At 38.9% G+C, this 18,552-nt stretch overlaps 1 long non-coding RNA gene across 1 annotated transcript; it reads right to left on the bottom strand.

Moving 5' to 3' along the window:
• Window positions 1-21: 21 nt before the first annotated feature.
• LOC133524961 (uncharacterized) lies at window positions 22-3,344 on the bottom strand. Its single transcript, XR_009800494.1, has 2 exons — window positions 1,302-3,344; window positions 22-993 (listed from the first exon to the last, which is right to left on the bottom strand). It is a non-coding gene; the product is annotated as an uncharacterized LOC133524961 (long non-coding RNA).
• Between the last annotated feature and the right edge of the window lie 15,208 nt (window positions 3,345-18,552).

Below are 18,552 nucleotides of genomic sequence, written 5' to 3'. Positions count from 1 at the left end.
AATACTAAAGTTGAAACTAAGTGTAGAAAATAACAAAGGAAAAATAAAAATATACTTACCTACAAAATAATAAAAAAACCCAATCACAAAGAGAACACCCCGTCCAATAAATCTGCCTGCGGCATGGACCCCATGAAACTGGCGGCGTTACCTCTCTGTATCGCAAGGAAGATACGTTTAGAGAGGTACGCGCCAGTCCTGGGGTCCCCTGTTGTGTCGACAAGCCGCGCCGACAGTGCCCTCATAAATGCTTTCATGTCGGCTGACCAGGGACCAAAAGTCTCAACCGAGAGCGCCGCGCAAACTCATGGACTTTGAGTAAGGCCGAGTATTTGCGGCGCTTGAGCATCTGGGCCTGGTCAACCGCAGCGCCGGCCTGATTGCGGGCTGCCCCAATGTGGGACTGTGGAAAGGTGTCGACACACGTTGCGTCCCACACCAGTACGATAGACGATTCAATAGATTAAATAAATAACCATATGCTGTTTTTTCCTTGTGATTGACATCTGTATATACAATTTATAAATAGTATATTGTTAGCCAAGAGATGAAAGGCACCCATTTGAATTGGTGCTTTTCACCCGAGTTAAACACTTTAATTTTCATTTCATATTTGAGGAAATTAAAAGACTTGTGCATTTCACAAAATACTGCTAAGTAGGTATAAACTAAAATAATAGGTAGGTAGGTATAAAGTTTAAATAATAATAATAATAATAAACTTCAGTAGCGTGCTTTCAATTAACAATTTCGGTAAAAATATCGGTATTTATGGAATGGAGAGAGACAAATCCATTTAAAACCAAATTTTAATTGCTTATCGTACAAAAAGATGAACTTAAAAAGTACAGTGCTCTAAAGCAGAAACTTATCATTTTCTGTACACTTTTTAGAACAACGGCCCACTTCCAGAGAATGAGAAATGAAAAGCATATATAACAAAATCCCGCTGGACTTAAAACAAACCACTGGCGACGAATGTTTCAATAAAAACTTAAATCCAAACTAGTGTCTGACGCGTACTGATCAGTCGATGCCTTTTACGAGACCTAGCATTATATCAAGTAAGTGGGTAAAACAAAGTATATATAAAAAAAAAACACTTGCTCAGCCTTGCCTCTCAAACAAACATAATAAGTACGGACATTTGAAATTTTATTTTAGGTTTAATTTTATTAAAGAATAGAATTTGCAGTTAAACAGTTAAACCATTCTATTTAGAGGCTCATGGTTACTGTTCTATGGTAAAAGAATCAATATGTATATACTACTACAAAATACTAGAGACAGTACATCAGAACCTTCAATCGTGTATGACGAGGGCTTTCAATGAAAAACGATATTCAACTCACAGTCTTTCCTGGACAATACTGATTACAAAATCATAGTACACGTTACATTACTTAGCCTAAGCAAACCAGTGGGTTTGATTTGATCCCAAGAACCACCACTAACGCCATCTTCTCCCGCTTCTTTTCGTCTGAAGATTGATTTTGCTCTATTTGTAAAAGATAGCGTGATTATACACTTGTTAAAAGCGATTGATGGCACAATTCAGCCGTTCTCCGACATTTATATCACGCAGCACAGGTTTTGCATACGCCAGACGCTTAGCAGCAAGGAATCTGCTGTCTGGTTACACGCCCTTCCGTCTGTACACACTGAAACTCTCTTCGAATATCACACTTAGTGCTTTGCAATCTGCCTGCGACTCGGTGCCACTGCGGTAATGATGTCGACGCCGACGTGATCGACCACCCGAGGTTCTCGCCACGACGCCTTTGAACACAACAGGCACGCCGTGCTCAACGATATTCTCAGTCGGTCTCTTATTGTCAGCGTCAACATGCTAGTTCTACATCAACTAATTTCAATATAGCCCAACATTCTCAGGGATGATGGGAAGAGTGACGGAATTTTTAGCTAGACTTCTTGAACGTAGCCACAGCGTTTCAAGATTATTATTATAGTTATAATATAAATGGCACAATGTTTACGAAGTCGTGGTTGGGTATTTAATTTTTTTCATTTATACATTCAAAATATCATGACTGTATTAGCAAATTGTTCACTAATGATTGAAAATGTCATTTTTGATAGAAGGTGACAACTCTATTTTTGTTCATGCATAGACAATTTTTTTATAACTTATCTATATACGTTTTAATAAAATGATGGAGTAAGACCGACGGCATTAACGTCGTTCTTAAATGTAAATATTTAAGTACAATTATGACATGTAGCGGCATCTATTGTTGAGTAGAAAACATTTTTTGTAGAGATTCAAAAGAATTAAAAGCACAGATTTGTAGGCTTTTACGACGCTAAAATTCTCTCTTCTTCTCAGAATATATGCGTCCACTGCTGAAGACATGCCTCTTTCATGGATTTCCATGTTGTTCTGTATGCAGCGGTTCTATTCCAGGTCGGTCCTGCCGTCTTTCTGATATCGTGCGACACTTATGAAGATACGAAAACTATCCATCACCCGAGAGGCATTTGACCGATTTTTAGGCTTCTGTACCTCGGTTAAATACGTCTATCTGTCCAGCTGTAGCCTATTTGTCCCGAAACTATGTATACATAGTTTCGGGTTATAACCAGTTAATAACTACAGTTAACATTTGGTACAGATATTGAAGTACCTAAGTCTGTAACCCAAAGACGGCCATGAAACGTATATAAATTACTCTTAAAAATTAAAAAAAAAGTTATGCAAACGATATCGTGTTAAAATATTGAATGAAAGGACTCATTAAGAGAATCTCATTATAAATTAAAGATAAATAGTTTAGAAGTTATTTAAGATATGGGTAAAAAATAACCATTCCCCCACCTTCCGGCCTAGAACAGGAGTGGCGCGCCAGGATATCGCCCGCGAAATAGACTACCCGTATTTTTGAAGCGGTATTCATTAGAGAGGGACTGGTAATTTATCTCACAAGTGAAATACTGTCGCGGCACTTCTGTGCTGAAGTCTTCTTGTCTCCGAAACTACCACTAATTAGGTAGGTACACCACAGTAGATTTACAGTATTGTACACTAAACGTACTTTTTATACCCACATAAATCCCATAATGGGTCACTGATGCATTAAATTTGTTAACATAGTAAACAAAAAGTAAATTAAAGTATACTTAATGCACCCATAATTGGTCACAGGTGCATTAAATTTACTGTCTGTTAGCTTTGTGCACCTCAGGTGAACAAAGGGGAATCAAATATACTTAAAGTTTACTTAATACCCCCAAGAAAATCATAGGTGAACTAAGTGTATTTTTAGTTTACTTAATTGACCCGGGTGATCTGAGCTGGGTGAACAGAGTCAACTACAGGGACATGACATTTTACGAGTATAAACATTTTATCAGTCGAAAGAAGCGCGAAATCGAAATATTCTACGGAAAGACAACCCTTCGCGCCTATATATTTTTTAATTTGTCGCTATTTTAGGGTTCCGTAGTCAACTAGGAACCCTTATAGTTTCGCCATGTCCGTCTGTCTGTCTGTATGTCTGTCCGAGGCTTTGCTCCGTGGTCGTTAGTGCTAGAAAGCTGAAATTTGGCATGGATATATAAATCAATAAAGCCGACAAATTCGTACAATAAAATCTAAATTTTTTTTTTTAGGGTACCTCCCCTACTCGTAAAGTGGGGATATTTTTTTTTTTGCTTCAACCCTACAGTGTGGCATATCGTTGGAAAGGTCTTTCAAAACTAATAGGGGGCTTCAACAAACATTTTTTGATAAAGTGAATATATTCGGAGATAATCGCTCCGAAAGAAAAAAAATGTGTCCCCTCTTAGAGAGAGGGCTTATGAACCATAGATCAAAAAAAGTATGAAAAAAATCGTGGAAGTAGAGCTTAAGAAAGACATTAAATGAAAACTACGGGAACCTATTCTGATCATGGCCCGACATGCTCTTGTTCGGTTTTTATTGACAAAGTGGTTGTGCCAGAATATAGTATAGTATTCTTACCAACCCGTTTTTAGGGTTCCGTAGCCAAATGGCAAAAAACGGAACCCTTATAGATTCGTCATGTCCGTCTGTCTGTCCGATTATGTCACAACCACTTTTTTCCGAAACTATAAGAGCTATACTGTTCAAACTTGGTAAGTAGTTGTATTCTATGAACCACATTAAGATTTTCACACAATAATAATAAAAAAAACAATAATTTTGGGGGTTCCCCATACTTAGAACTGAACCTCAAAAAATATTTTTTGATCAAACCCATACGTGTGGGGTATCTATGGATAGATCTTCAAAAATGATATTTAGGTTTCCAATATCATTTTTTTCTAACAACGCAACTAACTAAGCAAACAACGACCATAACAATTAACCCACCATATCGATCCATGCGGACGGAGCTCTGAATGCCGAGCATTACATGACTCGGGGTTGGCCAATTTTTTCTACAATAGACCTAATGCCTGCTGCGACCGGTTCATGGGTGTTTATTGTTGCGCCTGTGAACGGGTTGTAGCAGGCGTTATACATCACATTAAAGCTCTCCAAGGGGCCTCTGCGTGGTGGATCTATATCCCCACGCAAGGCTATCAAAAGACCGGGATTTATAGGCCCGTGATATCCAAGGAGTAAAATGACACAATACGTTAAATTAAGCAACTATTCGATTACAATTTAACTATTTATTTAAGTATTATAAAAATAATATTATCATTAAAATGAACTCTTCCTTTGTTCCATTGGCTCTAGGGAAACCTATGAGCTTACTTACAGGTAATGTAAGACATCCGAGTGCCCATTGCTGTCCCAGCTGTGTCCCAGTCTGACCTGCCATATGTAATCTTAGGGCATTATTAATGGAGCAGACACTGAGAACTGACAGCAGAGTATCATCTCTTAGGCATTAGCATGTCGAGCACTGGGACGTTTCGTTTTGTTGTTGGGTTCACACTACTGGCGCTTTTTAGAGTATGATTAAACGATAAATATCAATGACAGTGTTGGCCGAAACGATAATGCAATTAATCATTATTGGCAAGTACCATTATAAATTGAACCGTAAACTTTAACCACCCGTTACGATTTACGGTTCAATTTATAATGGTTATTGGTTAATTGCAATTAACGTTCGGCCAACACTGATCAATGGTTCTATTACCTTTTGATACGCTGATAGGCGTCGCAATAGGTTGAAGTGGATGGAATTAATGTATGCCCGAAATGCGCTGACAGGTCCTTAAATGGGAGCGGAATTCCTAAATTATACTCTGTTAATATTTTGCCGCATGGACAGTAGTAGTATCATATCAATATTAAATAAAAAAAATTAGGTAGTAGTAGGTCGCTCTGTAGCGATATGGCCGCCTCGTCATGTATTATATGTACATTTGTTCTGAGGTTGTGCAATAAAGAGGATTTGTATTGTATTGTAGTTTTTAAATATTTGTAGGCTACGTGGCAATGAGTTGTCTTATCTTAGCGACATAAAACGAGAGAAGATTTTGTTCAAGGTACCTTAAGTAGCATCTAAGTAAAAATAATTACCCTTAACGAAGATAAATATTCATTTAAACGCACGCAAAAGTGCGTGTGCGTCGTCCCCTGGGCAGCTAGGCCAATGGACGCCGTAGGCCCATAATTTAATTATTGCACTGAAAGCGGTATTTTGAAACGTTTAAGCGGTGTTTAATTACTCCGTTGTTACATTGGCCGGGTTGTTTCAACAATTTTTGCTATTTAAATTTTAAAGGAAAACTTCACCGCCTCGAGCGAGATTTGAACTCGCGACCTAAAAAGTTAAAGTTTAAATTTTGTAATGATACCTACGACCTTAAAAAAACATAACGGAATATATTTTAACGGAAACTCCAATCTATGAAGTTAATAACACTGTTGGTTTGTGCGCACTTTCCGGTTTAGTCTACCGGATATGAACACCGAAATCATATATTGTTAGCGGGCAACTCAAACATGACTCTTCGACTCAGTAATTTTAGGAATTAGATAATTAAGTTACACCCATAATTTACTAAATGTTAATACAAAGAATTCGTCCATTAAATTATGACTAGTGACACTCAAGATTTTCGCATTTTGCACGCATAGGTGCGAATACTATACTTAAATATATGTTTCACGTAATCAAACTACAATAGCGTTCTAAACGCTGGTTTCACCGATCTCGGTATAATTGCCTAAAATGGCAAAATTATAAATAATTCAAGACGCTGCGTAGATGATCACGCGTAAGAAAAAAATGTGTTGGTCAGTGTTTTCAGACCATACTTTTTAGTACGATTTTAGGTACTTTTCTAACAATGTGCGACTGCGTATAGTATATTTATATTACGTCGGAAAATCGTACCATTTTGACAGTGGTATATAAATACCTCGTTTTTATAGTACCTACTTATAAAGTGAATGACCTTGTTTGAAACCGTATATCAATAATCCTATTACTATTTTAAATGTAAAAGTTAGTATAGTAGATATGTTTAAATGTAATGTATGTAAGAGTATGTGGTCTTCTTTGTTTTCAGAGGATATGCAAAATAAAAATCTGTCGGACGCAATGATAATGCAATAGAATGCAACAGGCGATGAAGCCCGCTTTTTATACTAGTGTGTATTTTTAATATAACTGCAAACTTAAACTAGGCTTAGGTTTAAACGTAATAAAACGATCCTGAAATATTTTTTAATATAGTCTTAACTAGCAGATCATAATTAATTTTTGATTTTTTTTCGAGCGGCAATGTATTTCGTTAAAGTCACTTGTGACAGTTGTGACGTCGCGTCATTAAATGGGACGTTTTGAGTTCAAACAAAGTAGTGATACATTGCTTGCTGAATTATTTTATAAGGCAAAATAAAAGTCGTCTGTTTTTTTATAAAAGTGTGTGAATTAAACCCACCCTAAACTAACCACCCTTTGGTTATGCGGTCGTATCAAAAATACACGCAGTATAATATATTGTACAATAAACTTTAAATTAATTAATAGCATCCGGATTACGATATGGAGTACGATATTATAGAATACGTAGAAAATAAAATTTTAAACTTTCGTTGTAATGTAATGTAAATTAAATTGTCAATGAGCGTACGAAACCAATATGATTTCAATATTATTTTAATGTCTCAAAAGCGTATTCCAGAATAAGAACCCAGAGGTAGATAACCAAATTAATTGAAAACTGTTGACTCGACCACGAGTGCTGTTTGTTTTGCATTCCCTTCATAAAACACCTAAGCTACACAAATCATAATTATACAAATTGAACCTTCTTATGTACATGTAAAAGTTGACTTTCCAACAGAAGTTCTCGTTCAATCGTGCTGGTAACTACTTATGTAATCTAATTTAAAGTTCTGAGTGGTTATTGACTGTTTGAGTATTATGTTAATTTATGAACTGACAACGTTCACCAGCTCTAAACCCTTACTACTCTGTAATAGCGATAAAAAACATCAAAAAACGAATCCAATAATATTAAACGATCATTTTTCGTAAATACATATCTATACTTATTCGTATATTTCTGAATACAAAACAATAGGACAAGTTGAAAACGACAAAGTTATACGACAATACTTAGTCATGTCATAAGTTCTGTCAAAAAGGTTTTGACTGATAAAAAAGCAATAGGTACAGAATTACAGATCCCTTATTATTCATATATATATATAGGTTGACAGCTTATTTAGTGCCGAATTATTTACAATATAATTTAAAGTAATTTGCACAATGTCTCAGTTTTGCATAATGGTAATGGTATAAAAAAACATGCAATGCGACCTGTTCAAGGTGATTTTGACCCCTTTTTATTAATTTTACTTTTCTTAAATGGTTAAATATTATATAAAAAAAGCTGGATCTTTTGTTTTTCTTAAAATATATAATTCATGTGTATTGGTAGTACCAAAATTGCAACTGTATATGTTTTACCAAACCTACTCGTTGAATTACAGTCAAATTAGCGTGTCACTGACAAGTACCCTAAGTTTGAAAGCTATTAATATAATAGGCTGAAGTACAGACTCGTCGGAGAACTAAATGCTGGTGAAAAAATAACGTTCTAATAAAGTAGGTTCTTACAAACAAACAATTCTGCTTATTTTATTAATGTGACACTTATTTTTACTCCCTTTTGTAAAGTATATTTTTTCACAATCCAAGCTAACGAAAATAGAAAAGAGTAAACAAGTAGTAAATAAAGACGTGACCTACATTTTAAACTAATTATACATATTACGTTCTGATCCGTATAAAACAGGCTTTCAACTCATGGCAAACTTTTTTTTATTAAAAACTTTGCATTACATTTTATCAGTCAAAACTTTTGCGACAGAACGTATGACGTAAATAAGTAGAATAGTTCTAAGTACCTATTATTAGTATTATTATTATTTTAATTATTTATATATATTTAATATTATTTGACTTCACGTTTAATTTTTTCCTTATTTATATTTTGGCTCCAATTCGCAGGCAGACCGAAATCCTCAACGTATTTTTGTCCAAAACCGTGCCAATATTGCGCGAAGGCAAAGCGTTCAGCCAGAGTCCCGATTCATTAGTAGAGACAGCTAGTAGGCGGGCGCGATCTGAGTCGTCCGGACTATTTTCTATAAGAGAAGCGTGAGTTGCTTTAAGACCAGGGATATCCCAAACTCTCTGGATATGTTTCGTGGCCGGGACATCCGCTCCAGAGCAGGTATTGCACCAAGCACTTTCCGCCTCCGCCAGGCTCGCTATCTCAGCGCCGGATATCTGGGGAAGATTTAAAATTTTACCGGCTAGAGATAGCGAACTGTAAGCGGAGGATAAAAATGCGGGCAAGGCCACACTGGTCGAGGAGCGGACACCCAGGCCACCGAGTCGGACAGGGAGAACCGCTTGGGACCATGATCTGGCGTCGAAGTTGATATTTAGAATCTTGGAAAGGGTGTTTTGGAGGGTGCTGTCAATTGACGAAAGTGTGGTGGGGTAATTTCCATATCGGACAGCATCGAAGTAAATACATGAATTTGGGGGTGAAGAGACAAAAACGGATTATGAAAAGGGCCATGTGGGGATTTATTTCGAAAAATTTATAAATCTATTGTTTATTTTTCTTGTATCTTTTTACTGAGGTGTGCCAATGAAGAGTATTCTATCTATCTGTCTACATTTTCATTTCTCGAACTTAAGTGCTGGATAATAGTAATTAAATCATAGAAAGGACCCTTAATAGCGTATTGAGTTTTAAATTTACATCCAACGTTTCGAGGACGGCATTGTCCCCGTGGTATCGGAGAAGACTGGCTAAAGTTGACAACAATGCCGTCCTCGAAACGTCGGAGGTAAGTTTAAAGCTCAATAGGCGATAAAGTCCCGTTTCTATGATTTAATTATGTGTAAAAATCGTGAAATTTTAAATCAGTGTGGATAGCAGTAGTCACTTCAGTCACATGGTCACTTTTTTTAGGGTAATCTTACACAAATCGACCTATTCCCACAGTAGGCTTTAATAAGGCTTGTGTTGTGAGTACTAAAAGGCGATATGCATGACATAGAAAACATACATAATTCAATGACAAATATCTGTGATAAAAACGAATAAATGCCCTTACCTTCGAACCCGGGATCTCCTGCTTCGTAGACAGGGTCACTACCCACTAGTAGCCTAGTAGGAGACACCATTAAGAGAGAAAACGTTTTTCCACTTCTAAACATTTCCCATTCTCCATGATTTTTTAGTATTTTTTAGTTTTTAGTATACACCATGAACAACTAGGTTTATAGGTTTACCTTTGTTTTTTAATTTTCAATTTTTTTTTTCAAAAAAGCGAAACCTATATATAAACCTAAAATATATATATATATATATATATATTTTCTTTATATATTATGGTGAAGCGATCCACATCAAAATCAAAGTGATTTCTTAAGATTTAGTTAGTGGAAACCGGTTCCTAACGAAATGGAATTTTATAGAAAAATTACGGTTATTTCGTTAGATTTGAAAAGCTATTTTTCCCTTTTAAACATGATTTTGATGATCACAGTGTGTAAAGGCTGAGCGCCCTCCAAACGCAGGGCACATTTCGACGCGCGAGCACAATGCAAGCGTGAGATGAGAGTCACTCGCTTCGGTTATCTAAGGCTAACCCCTGCCGAATGGTATGGAGTCGGCTTTTGTTGATGTTGTATATAGTTTGTATATCCTTTTATTGTCTATGGTCGTTTTAAGTTCTTTTTCTATAGTATTCCATATTTGAATACTTGAAGTATATTTGTTTATTTACATTTTAACCCTTTACCAGGCTAAGGGAGATATACTACCCACATACGGCACTTCAAACTTGTGTTCTATTTTCGATGAGTAAGACTGACATTCGATTTTCATTTTTGAACTGTCAGCCTGATAAAGGATTAATGTCAGTTTGCGAATAAATCTGGTGCTGAATAGTCAACTGCTTATGTTATTTTGTCCACTTTGTCTTAAACTATCGAAGCCCTCTTCTTTAGCTTTCTTTATTACAAGCTTCTATTTAACTTGCAATTTATGTATGCTCCGGTCAAATTTTGCAAGCTAAATTAGATCCACTTCCCATTATCGATTGAACTGAAACTGGGTAACAAACAATGCAATATTATGGTACCATACCGAGCTTATCTGATGATGTTCACGCGAGGTGGTTATAGGAATTCTGTAATAAAACAATGCAACCTTGTTGTTTGGATTTGTTAAAACTGTCACTATGAGTATTAGTCGCCTGTTGAAATAAAAGTACCGACAGCGATAAAATTTTAAATCAAGATTTAATTTTTGTCAAAAAGCTTATGTTGCTTAACAAATGCAAACTTATGGATCTATATATCTACTCGTAAGTGCCTTGCCATAATATAAACTTTCTTTAAAAATTATTTATTTCGGACGACACAATCCATATTTTGTTAGTTACAAATATACTTAAATTACTATGTTAGTACCTAAACTAAGATGTTGGGAGGTCCAGTGCCTAATTAATGCACTGTCCCATCTCCCTGCCAAGGAGACTGTGGCGGCTGTCGCGCACCCTTCGGAGCGTCGCGGCGCAGCGCTTACACATATTTTAAAACAGATAAATACCATTTGGCTGTTTCCTTCACTAGTACATTTATACTTCCACTTATTACGAAAGTGATGGAGTGCAGGGTGAGGCAGGGAGGGTTGACCTCCCCTAAGCTCTTCAATTTGTATGTTAACTGTCTGATCGAGGAGCTCAGCAATATGCATGTGGGGTGTCATGTAGATGGCGTTAGCGTCAATAATATTAGCTATGCGGATGACAAACCCTCGGTATGTTCCCCTCAGGCAAATGCTGAAAACATGTGAGTCATATGCGAAAGAACATGGACTTATTTACAATGCCAGTAAAAGCGAGTATATGGTTTTCAGGTAACACAGGATGAATCCCAATGTTTTTCATAAAATACAACTGAACGGTAAATCACTGTACAGAATGACGCAATTTAAATACTTGGGACACATCCTGTCTGATAATTTGAAAGATGACCTCAATATTGAAAGGGGAAGGAGGGCGTTGGCGGTGCGGAGTAACATGTTGGCCCGTAGATTTGCTCGTTGTTCAAAACAAGTCAAAATTACCCTTTTCAAGGCGTACTGCGTATTTTACACGAGCGCTCCATGGGTCAACTATACTCAAAAGGCATACAACGCCCTCCGAATCCAATATAATGTCGCCTTCAGGATGCTGCTGGGGTCGGGACTGCCTCGTTACTGCAGCGCTTCAGGGATGTTCGCCGCAGAACGAACTGATGACTTCTATGCCATCAGGCGTAAGCGAATAGGGTCTCTGTTGTGCCGGGTGCGGGACAGTTACAACAGCATACTCAAGGTCATAGCTGACAGGGTGGATTGTCCCTTCTTAAAATTTTGGGTTCAATTAGTTAAATAAGTAATGTAGTATGTAGTTAAGTTACTAACGTAGCCATAAGCCACACTAACAATTATATGGATAAAATTTTATCTGAAATAAAGAATTAATAATAATAATAATAACCGCAGGGCAGCTTGTGGCGAGCTGTTGGGGAGTAACGATCCCACGGACCCGAGTACTGCCGAGAGTCGGTCAGGGTCTCCGTCTCCGGCGTGTCTTCGTCGGTCGGAGTGGACCCCAAGGGGACCCGCAGGACTCTCAGCTCTGTCTTGCCTTCATTGGCCGTCCATAGAGGAGTCGTTAGAGCTATATGCTCCAGGGCTGGAAGTGAAAACTTGCATAAGACGCGAGTTGGCACAGTGGCTGTTATCAGCCAATGGGTAGAAAGACTAGAAAGCGGCGTACACCTCTCGACAACCCTGAGCCGCTCACAACGGTGTTGCTCCTAGTCGTCTTCACGATGGCATTTTCAGGGGCCCATCTAGTGGGCGGCGAGTCACCGCCTGCCTCGATAACTAGTGAAAACATTGTTATGGCAGGTGTCCGGACGTCTTTGCGATAACCCAGTCTCATTGTCCACCCAAATTTCAATCCATAGACCGTTTTACTGTTCACTTTTTCTACAATAGTCCCAATGCCTGTTGCGACCGGTTCATAGGTGTCTATTGTTGCACTTGTGAACGGGCTCCAGCAGGCGTTCTACATGACATTAAATCTCTCCAAGCCTATCAAAAGACCGGGATTTATAGGCCCGTGAAATCAAAGGAGATACAAATAATAATAATAATAAATACAAAGCTATCTCCACACTTCGTTCACGAGCGTGTGCACACGGTCGACTACAAGAGAGCGCTCACGGCCGACCACCTCGCATGTGAAAACATACCCTTATAAACTTATAGTATTACTGCATACTATATTTTAGTCAGTATTGATTGGCTTTACATTTTAAAGTGGTAAAGCTCATTTTACACACTTTTACTTAGCTTCACTATGTATATTTCTACTTTTTCTACTAGAGATGCTACGAATAGTAGAATTCGGTAAAACATGTGTACTATTTTGAGTCACATTTATTATGAAAACTGCCGGTCGCCGACAAAGGACAATGTTTGCTGTTTGCTATTTATATTTTGTTGCTCATTAGCAGTGTATCTAGTTAAGTCAAGCAAATCTAGCCTACGGTATGAATTAAATAATTTACAAGCAACACATTTTCAAAAAAAAACATCTTCATTTTTAATAATACTTAACCTACCTAAGAATACAGTTTTAATCATCATCATAAATTTAAGAGCTGCGCTCTTGTCGGTGAAGCCATCTCCGGGCATGCCTTTCTTTGGCCTCTTCCTTGACAGCCTGATACGACACGACGTTCACTTTCTCCTTCCACATATTAATATTAAATATGAAAATTTGCGATACACTTTGTAAATAGTAGCTACTATAAATACAAATAAATAGTAGCTAATTCATAAATAGGTTTAATAACTATAGGCCGAAGTGGCCGAATATTCGTGGCATCTCTAATTTCTACATACAGGTGCTTTTTCATCCCTTAGCCAAATTTTGGGAAGTGAATATATAGGTAATTTTGAGTAACTGTTACCTTGGGAAAACTCCGAAATTGCGAAAAAAAAATTGCTCATCAAATGCCGATATTTTCTATGGGCGAGCCAAAATTTATTTACCCCGCAAAATTTTGTTAATCGTTTAAAAAGCAACCCGTATATTTAATTACTGACTTAGAACCACGTCATGATGCCAGATTAACTTGGATTTTGGCATACCTACTTCCGTAATTCTGATGACAATGCAACAATAATATGCTAACAATGAAGCTGATGAAGAAGTCGAATGGTGGCCAAATTAACTCCTCAATGGAATAAAACACTAAACAGCCTATACCCAGCTCCTTAGAAGCTCTCGAGAAATACTTCACAGGGATGCAAAGCAGACGAAGTATAGTGCTACGGTTGGCCGTGTGAATAAATAAAACAGAGAGTTAAATAAAGACCTGAATTTATTCCACCGAAAATTCCGCCGCAAGCACACGATTTAGAGTCGTAGGGTAGGGTAGGGTACGTTCTAGGCCGGTACTGATTTTGCTCCGAGGTCAGTTCCAACACGCAAGTACTCCCCTGAAGCTGCCGGAGCCACTGCGGTTGGGAGACCGACGAGCTGAGGGACGTCAGCTAGGGCCGCTCTGGAACTGCTGGAACTGGTCTGAACGGTCGGCTACGGTTCCAGCCGTAACTAGGCTCCCTGGAAATTATTTCCAAGAAAGTGTGCAAAACGTTCTTAAAATATCTCCGCTGACTGTACTCGGCACGGCTAGCATAAGCAAGCACTGCGTGATGATGATGATGGTGAAAGTTTGGTGATGTGCGGAATGGTACGATCAGACGGAGTTTACAATTATGCACTGATGCTAGCTATATATAGCTTCCAATATTAAGAGAAACAAGTTATAACATATATACAAACTGACAAGGAAAGGTACCCAACTGTCCGGTTCCGATTTGATTTATATTTATATATGTTATAGAGTAGTGTAAAACAACAGACACATATTTTTTTTTAGCTGCCCAAACTCAACCTATTGGGAGAAATTGTCCTCCAAAGTAAGCAATGCAAGCAAGCAAGTGGCAAGCATACGGACCGCCTGATGGTAAGCAGTCTCCGTAGCCTATGTACGCCTGGAACTCCAGAGGAGTTACATGCGCGTTACCGACCCTAACACTCCGCACCCTCGTTGAGCTCTATGAGTAGGATCTAGTGTTATTTGGCTGCGGTGTTCTGTAAAGTGGAGGTACTTCCCCAATTGGGCTCTGCTCTAGATCTGGAATGACATCCACTGTGCTGTGCCCTACCACTCAAAGCGAGATGACATTCACAATACCCATACCTCTCTTTTGGACGTAGTTTAAGGAAGTACCCAGGCTATTTCGATTAGCGAGCCGCTACGGTTTGGCGGGTTAGGCATTTGTAATATAGCTACCCCCAAGGCCACCCTGTAATACCGTAAGCAATCTACTATAAGCCCACCTGTTGCCGATAAAAGCGAGCCCTTTACGGTGACCGTGACACACGCTTTACGACTCTCTTACCTTATTTCTGAGATCATATGATCGCCGTAAACATTTATGGGTGAACTTATGTGCACCGGCTATTTCATTAACATTTAGGAGATATCTTGATAATCCAAGATAAAAATAAATTGGTAACTATTTTGGTAGAGGTAGATATTACTCGTACGTATTCATCGTTATAATTACTGTTAGGTTTTTGGTATCTAACATAGTCTAACTTAATTTGTTTTAAATGTTAAGGGTAGTTATGAAATTTAAAAAAATGGTTATTGGTTGGGTATAAAAATAAATGACACTCGGCCGCAATATAATGTTAATTTCAAGCTCAAATTAAAAATTTAAAAATGAGACCACGTACCTACCGACAAAGAACAATGCAAAATTGCACTCATAAATGTTAGCAGAATCACTGTTCTTTCCCAAGGCACCACCTCAATTAAGTAAGTGTCGGACATACGGCCCGATTCGAAGAATGAGATACGATAATGATAAGTTCTGGTTTAGATAAGTTCTCATTTAGATATCGTTTATATGTCGTATAATTGACAGAAGCAGCTCGATTCGGATGTCACTTTGACGTTAGAAATATCGTAGATAGATCTTATTGGGATCACAGCGGAATCAAAATCAACGTCAATTTTGACATGTCCTTTAGTTATCGATCTTTCAAAGATCTTTCCAGGATCTTAACGTGACTTAATCATTCTTCGAATCGGGCCGATACTCTTGTATCAAGCAATAATTTTTTAGTCTTAACCCTTTTCCAGGCCACACCAATCTACAAGGTTTTCCCAAAAAATCCAAACATATTCCAATTAATCCAGCTTTGATGATTCATTTGAAGACAAGTAACATTTCCTGAAAGTGTAATCTAATTTGAACCTTTAATCGGAATGCTAAAGTTGAAATTCTAATGGCGCGTATGTGGTCGATAAATCGTACTATGCCTGGAAAAGTGTTAAATTACAATCCATTTCGTACCAGTTAGCAAAGATATTGAGTTCGACATCTAGATAATATAATTCCATTAGGCCTAGATGGCGAAATAGGAAAATAAAGTTCGTAAAACATGAGGTGTGAGCATGTGTCGCGTCAGCTGGGGTCAAAAAGGCTCGAGAAAAAAGGTGTCTTTGACTATATATTTTTCTAAGGCTTTCATCGTGTAACTATTAAGAAGTAAAAGGTTTTTATATATCGGTGAGGAGAAAGTACGAAAAGTTTAACCTTAAGCTGCGTTTCCACCGAGGTGGTGTGCGAGGATGCGTAGCGAGGAATGTGTTTGTGCTGAGCGAGGAAAACAAATGAAGTGATTCTATTGGTACTTAACAAACACATCCCTCGCACAACTCTAGTGGAAAAGCAGCCTAGAAGTTCGTTTATATAGTGGATATCGTCACTGTCATAGACAGTCCACAGAAAAGATTCATACCCTTTAATTTATACTAATACAATTTTTGACCCACTGTACAATTTTTAAAATCGATTTTGTATTGTTATTTTCGAAGTTTGTAACCTACACGTTAGTTTTTTTGTCGTACAAAACTGATTCATAATTTCAACGCTCGATACACGTACATACACTCACACCACACGTATTAATCATGCAGAGAAGCGCTGGTGGCCTAGCGGTAAGAGCGTGCGACTTGACGTGCGACGCGGTCGCGGGTTCAAACCCCGGTTAGTACCAATGAGTTTTTCAGAACTTATGTACGAAATATAGACTAATGCCTAAAAAGGCCTTTTTTTTTTTTTTTTTTTTTCTAGGGGGGAAAATGCATTCCGCATACCACCCGGGTGCGGGGGGCGACCCGAGTGGTTATGTGGGACTCCCGTCCAGGCTAATGAGGCCGACGGTATACCCACTAAAAACCCCCCATATGTCACCTCGCCGCCTTATTGGTGGGGTTACGGGAACGCTTGCGCACTCATCCGCGACCCCACCGGCGGCAGCCGCCCGCGAGCGGCTCCCTCGCAAATACCCGAAGGCCCTTCACGCTAGGCGCGCCAGATGGTTCGACGCGCCTTCCTCCTCGGCCTCCGTCCTGCAGTGTGGCGGACCCCCCCCGAGCCCGCCACAAGGAGGCCACGGGCGCCAGAAAACTCCCAGCGCCCGGCGGCAGATGAGGTTCATGGTTCTGCCGCAAACCACAACTCGGCTGCAGAGGACAGGGAGAACGGCACACCGTAATACCGACACTCCTCTTCCTCTGCAGCCCCACCAACGCCGCTACTGCGGAACGGCCCCGCCAAGGTCGCAGGGGATAGGGAGAGTGGCGCATCGTGATACCATCACGCCTCTTCCCCTGCGATCCCACCTCGGCCGTCGAGGATAGGGAGAACGGCTCACCGCAATACCGACACTCCTCTTCCTCGACGGTCCACCTCCAGCGCGTCACAAGCGGGCTCACCAAGCCCACTTGGAGCGTCCTTCCTCGGGCCAGCCCGCACCTCAAACAGGCCGGCCCTGCCTTGCCTCTTCGCTTCACCGTGGGTGACCAAGCCACGGCTACTAAGCCCCTCCACCACGACAAGGTGGGCAACCCGCGGGGGGATGCCTAAAAAGGCCTAGTTTAACCTCTGGATTGGAAGGTCAGATAGCAGTCCTTTCGTAAAAACTATAATTGGCTCTTTGTTATGTATATATATAACTATTGTGCAATTTATAGCTGTTGGTTCTCCGAACAATAAATAAATAAATAAAACTAGTGCCTACGTCAATTCTTGGGATTAGTTGCCAAGGGTCCCATAAGCCGTGGCAAAGTGCTTGATAACGCGAGGAGGAAAAAGAAGACGCATATTAATCATACAAGTATGTTTTTGTCATGTGTATTTCCCCGAACTCGGGATCAAGTATGGGTCATAACTTATCTGTGTTGCTACCAGTTAGTTCGATCATATTGAGTTATTATGTATAACCCATTTACGCACATAATATTTAAGCGGATAGGGGAGTGGTCATTTCTCCATACAAACGTACTCAAGTGTTTCCTCCGTAGTTTTTGACCCTATAGAGCAATGTTTTTTTATTCAAAACAAATTATTACTAGTAGCTCTGTGAGCTGTAGACCTCGCGAGTATAGCTTAAAACAGAATAAATGTATGGCGCCGCTGCTTAAAAGAATATATAAAAACTAAATTGACAAAAAAAAATTATCGAATACGGCGGTCCAACTTTTGTATGGCAGAATTGTTCCATTTATAGCGACGAACGACGACTCTAAACGATGTTTAATTGCTAAAAATTTTGCTATGGATACACTTTACGTATGTTGGAGTTGAAAAAAGCCCGCGTGGAAAAGGAATTTTCATAAAGAGACTCATGAATCATGATACCTAAATAAAATAGTTCATATATCATTCGTGCATTCTGATGTCAGTGTACGTTCGAAATTGGCCTTTAAGCTGTAACCGAGATGCTTCGTGCGTGCCGGTTTGTTTGGTTTGCCAGTCTTTTCAATATTTTTATTATATTGAAAGGTTCTAGGATAATGTTATCGCATAGAATTCGAGAAAGCGTAACGTAAGCGTAATTTATAAGCAACCTACAGGAAGTTA

Source organism: Cydia pomonella, chromosome 14, assembly GCF_033807575.1.
Source record: "Cydia pomonella isolate Wapato2018A chromosome 14, ilCydPomo1, whole genome shotgun sequence".
NCBI lineage: Eukaryota > Metazoa > Arthropoda > Insecta > Lepidoptera > Tortricidae > Cydia > Cydia pomonella.
This window is presented reverse-complemented; position numbering and strand designations above follow the sequence as displayed.